The following is an 8,818-nucleotide window of genomic DNA, read 5'->3' as shown; positions in this document are numbered from 1 at the left end:
TCGGAGTTGGTGGCTGGTCCCTCCCACCTGGTTCTTTGTCAGACTTCCTGGCTACTCTGGTCCCTTGGCTTCAGCGTGAGTTCCAGAGTCAGCTCATCTATATCCACAGACCCCGGCTGGGATGTCCACAGGTGGATCTGGGATGATCGACATCTTTACCATGCTGAGTCTTCCAATTAATGAACATGGTGTGTCTCTCCATTTCCTTGGGTTTTACTTTGTTCTGTTTTTTTTTTTCTTTTCTTTTCTTTTTCTTTTTTTTTTTTTTTTAACTTTTTTTTCCATTAGCATTTTGTAGCACACAGATCTGGTACATGTTTCCTTAGATTGACAACCAGTATTTCCTCTTTTTATAAAGCCATTATAAATGAAATCATGCTTTTCATTCTTGCTTCAACTGTTTCTTGTTGGCAGTAGCTGGTGGCTTGTGTGCATGCACGTTCCCACCTGAGCACCTGCTATGCTCACTTCTTAGTTCAAGACACTTTTCTTTTCAGTAAATCCTTGTGATTCTCTGGACAATTGTGTCGCCTGCAAATAGGGTCAGCTGACTTCCCCCATCCCAATCCTTATGGAAATTTCAATCCATGGGAGACAACCAGCTAGTGCCTCCATTCTCTGCGGCTGGAAACCTGGCTCCTCTTTTATTCCGGGCACCTCCTCTGCTATCAATATTAGCCACACCCTGCATCGCACCCCAGGGGCTGGATGTGGCTTGGAATCCCCTTCCTGGAGTTTAGAATTACTGAAGATTCCATAACATCCCCAGCAGGCTTAGGATGGCACCTGTAATCATATATATGTATATATACTTTCTTTTTTTTGCAAATGAATAAATGGATGTTCACACTAAGTGAGATAACACCTATAAATAGCTCATCTCGGTTCTGGTCAGTTCTGGTCAGGTTCTGGTCAGGTGTTGCTGTACATGAGATGGTGCCAAACTTAGGGGGAAAAGTGTTGTGTGTGAGAGCATTTTGGGTTTAGGAATTGCAGATGAGAGACTGTGATCTATGGTTGACTCGATGTTGCCTTTGACTGTTCTTTCTCACGGTAGTTTTTACCAGAGACTGCAGTTTCCCTTCATCTGTTTCCTTCTGCTGTCAGGAGTTTGGAGTTCATCATGATTTCCAGTTTCTTAGCGGTACCCGTTGCTCATTGATATTATCATTATTATTGAGTACTGGGAATTGAACCCAGGGGCACTAAGTCACTGAGCCATATCCCCAGCCCTTTCTATTGTTTGTTTGTTTGTTTTTAAATTTTGAAAGTCTCACTGAGTTGCTTAGGGCTTCAATAAGTTGCTGAGGCTGGCCTTGAACTTGTGATCCTCCTGCCTCAGACTCTCAATTCACTGGGATTACAGGTGTGGCCAAAGGTACCCCAGCTGTCAATCATGCTTACAGGGTAAGACTGGTGTGCTCCATATTTCTTGTAAGTGTACAAATCCATGGTTTTCAGCATATCTCTACGTGTAGCCAACACTGCAATCAGTCCTAGAACATTTTCAACACCTCAGAAGAGATTCCACATGCCTTAGATCTTCACTCCCAACTTTCCCTTCTCCTTAGCCATAAGCAACCACTAATCTACTTTGCCTATAGCCATCCATCCTGGACAGTCAGACAAATAAAACAACATAATATGTGTTTTGTACATATGTGACTGGCTTCTTCACAATTTTTTTGTTTTCAATGTTCATTCATGTTATAGCTTGTATCAGAACTCTATTCTTCTCTCTCGATGTCTCGCTCTGCTTTCTTTTGGGGACTGGATCTTCCTAAGTTGCTGAGGCTGGCCTTGAATTTGTGTTCCTCCTGCTTTGGCCTCCTGAGTTCCTGGGATTATAGGTGTGTGCCACTGTGCCTGATTTATACCTTTTTATGATTGAATAGTATTCCACTGTATGGGTGTACCACATTTGTCTACCCATCCATCAACTGGTAAACATGTAGGTTATTTTCACTTCTTGGCTATTATAAGTAATGCTGCTATGAATATTGGTGCACACGTTTTTTTGTGGATATATGTTCTTATTTCTCTTGGATGCATCCCTAGGAGTAGAATTGCTTGATCAAATGTTAACCCTGTGTTTAACCCTTTGATAAACTTCCGGGTCATTCCAGAGGTTCATGACTGCTGCCTGAGTGTTCGAATTGACGTCTATAATAACAAGCAATTGTATTTTCTTTTTCAAAAGAAAAGAACTTATTGAAAACCAGTTGTGGGTTCTAATTTTGTAAGTGACTTTCCCTTCATGGAGTGGGAATGGCCACCAGCATGGTCTGAAGCCCTCTGACTGGGGCAGAGGGTCTGTGCTTGCCAAATACCAGGAGCAGAATTCCTTCATCGAGTTCTTTGAACCTGAAACCGGGCAGTGCTCAGTGACCACGGCCCTGGGTCTTCGGGAAGCCTTAATCAGCCTTGACCAGGGGCAGAGCCCGTGCGGGAGCCTGTGGGGTCTGCCCCAGCCTGCAATTAAAGGGCCGTTCTGCAACCTGCCTCCCTCGGGATCGCAGCCAGGGTCATTGTTGGGCAGAGGTAACATTAATTATTTTTCCGCTTGTCGGATCCCATGAAAAGGTCGTGAAAACGGCCTGTTTGTGAAAGAGTGCGAGCAGGGCTGTGAGCTGAATATGTCAAACCCAGTCAGAGCCTCGGGGTGTGGGCGATCCTAAGTGACAAAGCATGGTGGCATCTGTGCCCACGGCAGGCGCAGCCCAGCCATCCACGGCTCCCCAGCAGGGACCGGAGCTGCCTTAACCCTTGCTGCACGGAGCCCATCACGGTGTGACAGTGTGACGCAGAGGCCACTCAGGGGTCCGCCATGCTCCTGCAGGGGTGGGGAGGGCTGGGGGCTCCTCGCTGGTGACCTGGCACCCAGTTCTTCCTGTGGCTTGGGCAGCTGTGCAGATGGGGGAAAGTGCACAGGGACAAAGCCCAGAAGGTAAGTCGGAAGGAACATGCTGGAATACGAAAAATCGTGCTTTCCATGCGTAATAACACTTGTGATGCATTCCACTGCTGTCGTGTATCAAAAATATAAAATCAATAAAAGATAAAAAAAATATTTAGAATATCTGGGAAAAAAAGAAGGAACATTCCAGAAAAGACCTAGGAGTTCTCAAGCAGGGCTCCCCGACCTTGCACACAGCAGGTCCGGCTGAGGGATGTCTCCAAGTGGCCCTTGACCACACTCACTGTGTGCAGGATCAAACTCCTCAGGAGCCCTTATCTCCACCCCTCTCAGGGTGGAGAGCCAAGCGTCACCAGAGTCACACACCCCTGTTCTTGGCAGTCATCAGAGTCAGTGATCATCAAGCCTGTGGGGCCAATTTTATTTTGTTATTTTAATTTTTTGTGGTATAGGGCATTGAACCTGGGGCCTTGCATATGCTAAGCAAACTCTTTATTTTTTCTTCTGAGACAAGGCCTCACTAAGTGGCTGAAGCTGGCCTCTAACTTGCAATCCTCCTGCTTCAGCCTCCTGAGTCACTGCGATTATAGGCATGTGCCACCATGCCCAGTCCAGTTGTATTTTTCTAATAACTGATATGTGTTGTGTGCTCTTTCCATTTATGAAACAAACAACATCAATGAGAAAGCCTACTTACACATGTGACTATAAAAAGATCAAAATGCTGTCAACATAAAATAAATCTTTACTGATCTGCAGTGAGATAAAAAGCTGACACCAGAATGAAAGTCAAGTCCACCCCACGTGCATTATTAGTGCAGGGGACATTTTCTTCACTGACTTTCCTGAGAGAAGCCAGAGGCCGATGCACCTTCTGTTGCATGCTCCTGGCCTTGCAGCAAGCAGAGCTTCCTGTAGCAAACCCCAGCAAGGCCAGCAGACGCCAGTACCCATTAGTCAAGGCGCAGGACCAACCCAGGCTTGGGACAGGCAATGTAACTCGAGGCTGAGGGTGGAGGTGCCATTCCCTACGGTGATGGAGAATTCCACATATACAAAGTGCAACCCTCTCCTGATCCACAGCTGTTTCTCATTCAGTTCTACTTCTCACGCGGAGCCACCTGGGGGCAGTTTGGGGTTCCAGGATCAGACCATGGGAAGCAGCTCATGTGAATGTCCAGAGGAGCTTGCAAAAATCACGCAGCCTCCAGATGACAGACCACCCTACGGACACTGCACACACAAGGACCCCGCCCCGCACACTCCATATCAGTGGAGACCATTTCAACCCAAGTCCATTCTGCAGCTCCATGGTGCCATCCAGTCTAATCCAAACCTGTGTGACAGGTTATTCTAGGAGGCAAATGTCTCCCCCAGATCACACACAGATCTGCCTGGACAACCAGGACCATGTCACCAGCCCAGAGTTTCCTAGGGATACTGCCACACTCCGTGCTGTCTACTAACTCATGATCTGAAAAGTTAAACTTCTAGCTGATGTAGTGGTGCACACGCCTGTAATCCCAGTAGCTTGGGAGGCTGAGGCAGGAGGATCTCAAGTTCAAAGCCAGCCTCAGCAACTTATCGAGGCCCTAAGCAACTGAGCAAGACCCTGTCTCAAAATAAAATCTAAAACAGGCTGGGGATGTGGCTGGGTTCAATTCCTGGTACCAAAAAAATTTTAAGTTCTGAAAGTCTCTCTGCAAGATTTTGATAATCACCCCCCCACCTCCCCACCCCCGATTATTCTGATTGACATGAAAAAAGTTGCACATACCTCCCAGGCACGGTGGTGCAGGCCTATGATCCCAACTTAGCCAGATCCTGTGTCGGACAGGATAAGGGCTGGGGTGGGGCTCAGAGTTAGAGTGTTTTCCAGGCAGGTGCCAGGACCTGGATCCTATCCCCAGCACCTAACTAAATAAATAATTTAAAAATTAAGTAAAAAGGTTTCTTCAGTCAGATGTGATCTGGAAATTCTGGACTAGCCAAAGCCGAAAATCTTTTTTCAAACCCTTTAATAAGTGAGTGTGTGCATCTCCAGGGTGGAGCAGGGCTCCCCTCGGCACCTCCACAATGGAGCAGGGCTCCCCCGGGCATGTCCTGGATGGAGCTGGGAAGGTCTGGGAAGGTCTAGCAGTGTTCACGCTGTGTGTCGAGGTCTTTACGTCCACCCACTCATCTCTCAGACTTCCTCCATCAGGCACTGCCCACTCCACCCTGTGTTTGTTGGCTGAATGGCTGTTGATCACCACCGATGTGGATCAATCCACATCTCTGCTGTCATTGTGGAGATGAAAGAAAGGGGGTAAGAGACAATGACTGAGGGGAGAAGTATAAGGAAGTGGAGGAGATTTGTATATTGTTTCAAATAGAAAATAAAAGACATATTTTATAATCCTTTTATTTTAACTTTCTGAGTCCCACGAGAATAATTTCAAGTTCTATTTATTGAATTATTTTTTTTCTGGTTCTTTCCATTGCCTGGGCATAGAATCTGGCCTATAGTTGTTGCTCGGATACTATTTGCTAACTGAGCTACTTAATCAATTGAATAATCATTAGCAGTCTACTCAAAAGGCAATGGGACCACTTCAGGTCTTTCTGAGAAATGAGATGTTTCCCTGTGTTTCTTAGAAGCAGGCGGCTCAGACAGTGCTAGAGCAAGCACATCACAGAAAACCTTTCACCTGTACCGGAGATGCCAATCATACCCAGGACGGGCAGGAGCAGCTGTGCAGGCCCTGCTCTGCAGAGCCTGCAGCAGGTCCACTCTGAGAAGCGTGTTTCCACTGACCGAGGACAGTCAAAGAAGCCGAGAGCTCTCTGCTTGCCGGGTGCCCTGGGTGAAGTCGGGTCTTTGTTTACATGTGTTATGTATTTGGCTGCCCTCTGGGGGACCAGTGGCCACGCACCAGAGCTCAGCTGCAGGGGTTCTCACGCTCTTCTATGCTAGACTGTGATTGCCGGGGCCTGGCTTTCTGCTCACGACCGCTTCTCAGTCAGCACTAGGTGACCTGCCGCTGCCCGGATCCTTCCTTCTACTGATCAGGCACTGTCCCTTTGGTCTTCCTGAAACCCGTGGCGTATCCTTCAGGGCCCTCGAATGTCACCTGTCTGGGTGGTTTCTGCTAGCACTCTTTGCCCATAACCACAGTGACCAGAGGGAGTGGCTAAGCCAGATAGAGAGCTCTAGTACAGGGTCTCTGGGGTGGCCAAGAGCCTGGGTAAGTCATCCCTTTTCTAAGCCCCTGGTTCTCTGGTCTGAAGTGAGAAGGGACACTCCTCCTTCATAAGACTGGGCTGCAGTCTATGGGATATCGAAAATCTGGCCCCTGAACAGTTCCTGCTGCAGCTGAGGCTCAGCAAGGTCATGGCACCAGCTCTGCCTGGGCTCGCCTGGGCCCTGTCCCCATGGGTGAGGCCACCCCACAGTCACTGAGCTCCTGTGTCCACTGTGCACTCACCAAGTTACACTGCATGACGTGGGTTGGAGGGGAGGCCAGGTTGACCTCTCAGCCCATCAGGGCGTGTGGGGGGGCCCAGTGCAGAAGGCAGCCCTGTGGTACCAACAGAAGCCTCTATAAGGGAGGGAGGACTGGCAGTGAACACCCCACATGTTGAGGTCTGTTACATCCATTCCTCATCAATAAACTGGACTGGTTGTTGTGTTTCACCCAGAACGTTCTTGAGGGGGCTGGGCTGGGGTGCAGTGGGGAGACTTGCCTGGCACACCGAGGTGCTGGGTTCGACCCTCAGCACCACATAAAAGTAGATAAATAAAACACAGAGTGTCCACCTACAACTAAACTGGGCCACACCCCTTCAGGGGGCGGGAAGGCTGGGTGCCCACCCAAGACCCTTCTTGAGAGCAGACGTCCCTGTTTTATCCTGGGACACTGACCAACCTCCAAACACCAGTCCCTGGGACTTGCCTAGAAGGATTTCCTTGCGGTTCAATTGTAAAGTGCGTCTGTGGCTTCCTCCCAGTGTCTGCGGGTCCCTTCCTCCGCTGCAGCCACGCTGACGTCAGCCCCTGAGTCCCTCACGCTGACTTCAGTCCCCGTGGGACCCCTTTTCCCACCCATGGGAGGTGGGTCAGGACTGAGGACCCGGTCTTGGGCTGGACACCGGCCACCAGCTGTGGCATCCAGGAGCCGCGCGGCTGCTGCGGAGCAGCTCCTCTCACTATGTCCGCTGTTGGGGTGTGGGGGAGGCGACAGGGTGACAGCCAAGCCCTCGCGCAGCCCTCCAGGGAAGAGCCTTGAAGTCAGCCCGCCCGGTGCCTCCCTGGGGACAGGGGCACCCAGCCTTCCCGCCACCTGCGGGGGTGTGACCCCCAGGTGACGCCCAGCCTGGGCCACCTGGCGACCTGCTGTCAGTTTCAGGGCTTTGGTGATGGCCACTGTGGCAGGCTGTGCACACTGGCCTGTGTTCTCCCCTCACCTCACCTGATGGGGACTGGGGTCTACCAAGCCCGGCCCACCTCTCCCTCTAACGTCCCCCTCCACCCTGACTGCAGGTCCAGTCCCCGCTCTGGATCCTGTGCTGTCCACTTCAGTCACCTAAGGGTAACCACAGCTGGACAACGCTACCTGGAGAATTCTAGAAATGAACTGTTTTGTGTGTGGTTCTGGGGTGGAGGTTAGGGCCTCCCTGTGCTGGGACAGGCTCCACCCCTTGGCCACACCAGCCCATAGGCTGCTCACCCAGAGTGGGCTGTGTGCCCTTCAGGGGGACGATAGACCTCCTCCAGTCCTCTTCCCACCCTGGACACGACCCGGACCCGCACGTCACCAGCAGCTGCCTGAGTTCTTGGGTTGACGTCACAGCACTTTGGTGCCTGTGTTCAGGTGACCCTTGCTCTACTAGATGTCCCCGTGGGGCAAATCAGGGCGCCCACGGCCACTCACCACGGTCTTGTCCTCATTGTTCTGTTGTGCAGAAGGTTATCCTTGACCTCTTACTGGGTCCAGTTTATAAATTAAGCTACATCACAGTAAAGACGGTAAAGCAGGAAGAGGGGTCAGTGCTGTCCTACTTCTAGGCACCCACTTGGACCCTGGAATGACCTCCCCTCAGAGAAAGGGGAGATTCCTGTGTATAAATCTCACACTGCCACTCTGATCCTCTCTGCATTCTCTTCTCAGCCTTTTTCAATGATTTTTTTTCCTGGCACTGGGGATTGAACCAAGGGACCCACATCCCAGACCTTTTTATTTTTTATTTTGAGGCAGGGTCTGTCTCACTAAGTTGCTGAGGCTGGCCTCAAACTTGTAGTCCTTCTGCTTCAGCCTCCCAAGTCACTGGGCTTATGAACTTCACCACCACATAAAACTGACCTTAGTTTTTTACTTATATGAAGTCAGTGTGTACCTATCCTCTGTGTTTTTTTCCCCCTGCTTATCTTTATGTCATACTTACTCAACTTTATATCATACCTACTCATGATATATTGGCCATAATTCATGTAATTGTCACTTAAAAATCTGTAGTTTGCTATCTTGTTAATTAATGAAAGTTTCAGTTGGGTGTAGAAGTGCAGGCCTGTGATCCCAGCAACTGGGGGGGCTGAGGCAGGAGGATTGCAAGATCAAGACCAGCCTCAGCAACTTGGCAAGACTCTGTCTCAAAATAAATAGATAGATAAAAAGGGCTGGGGAGGTAGCTCAGTGATAGAGTGCCCCCAGGTTCATTTCCTAGTACTGAGGAAGGCCTGCAGGTAGGCAGGCAGGAAGGAAGGAAAAAGAAAAAGAAATGGAAGTTTTATGTGGGTGTGATGGCACATGCTTTTAGTTCCTTACCCAGACCCTGGAACCACTCATCTACTTTCCATCTCTATAGATTTGCCTTTGATTTCATGACCATCTAATATTCCATTGTGTAGATATATTACATCTT

Source organism: Spermophilus citellus, assembly GCF_964194105.1.
Source record: "Spermophilus citellus genome assembly, chromosome: 13".
In the NCBI taxonomy this organism is placed as follows: domain Eukaryota; kingdom Metazoa; phylum Chordata; class Mammalia; order Rodentia; family Sciuridae; genus Spermophilus; species Spermophilus citellus.
Note: the sequence above shows the minus strand (reverse complement) of the source record.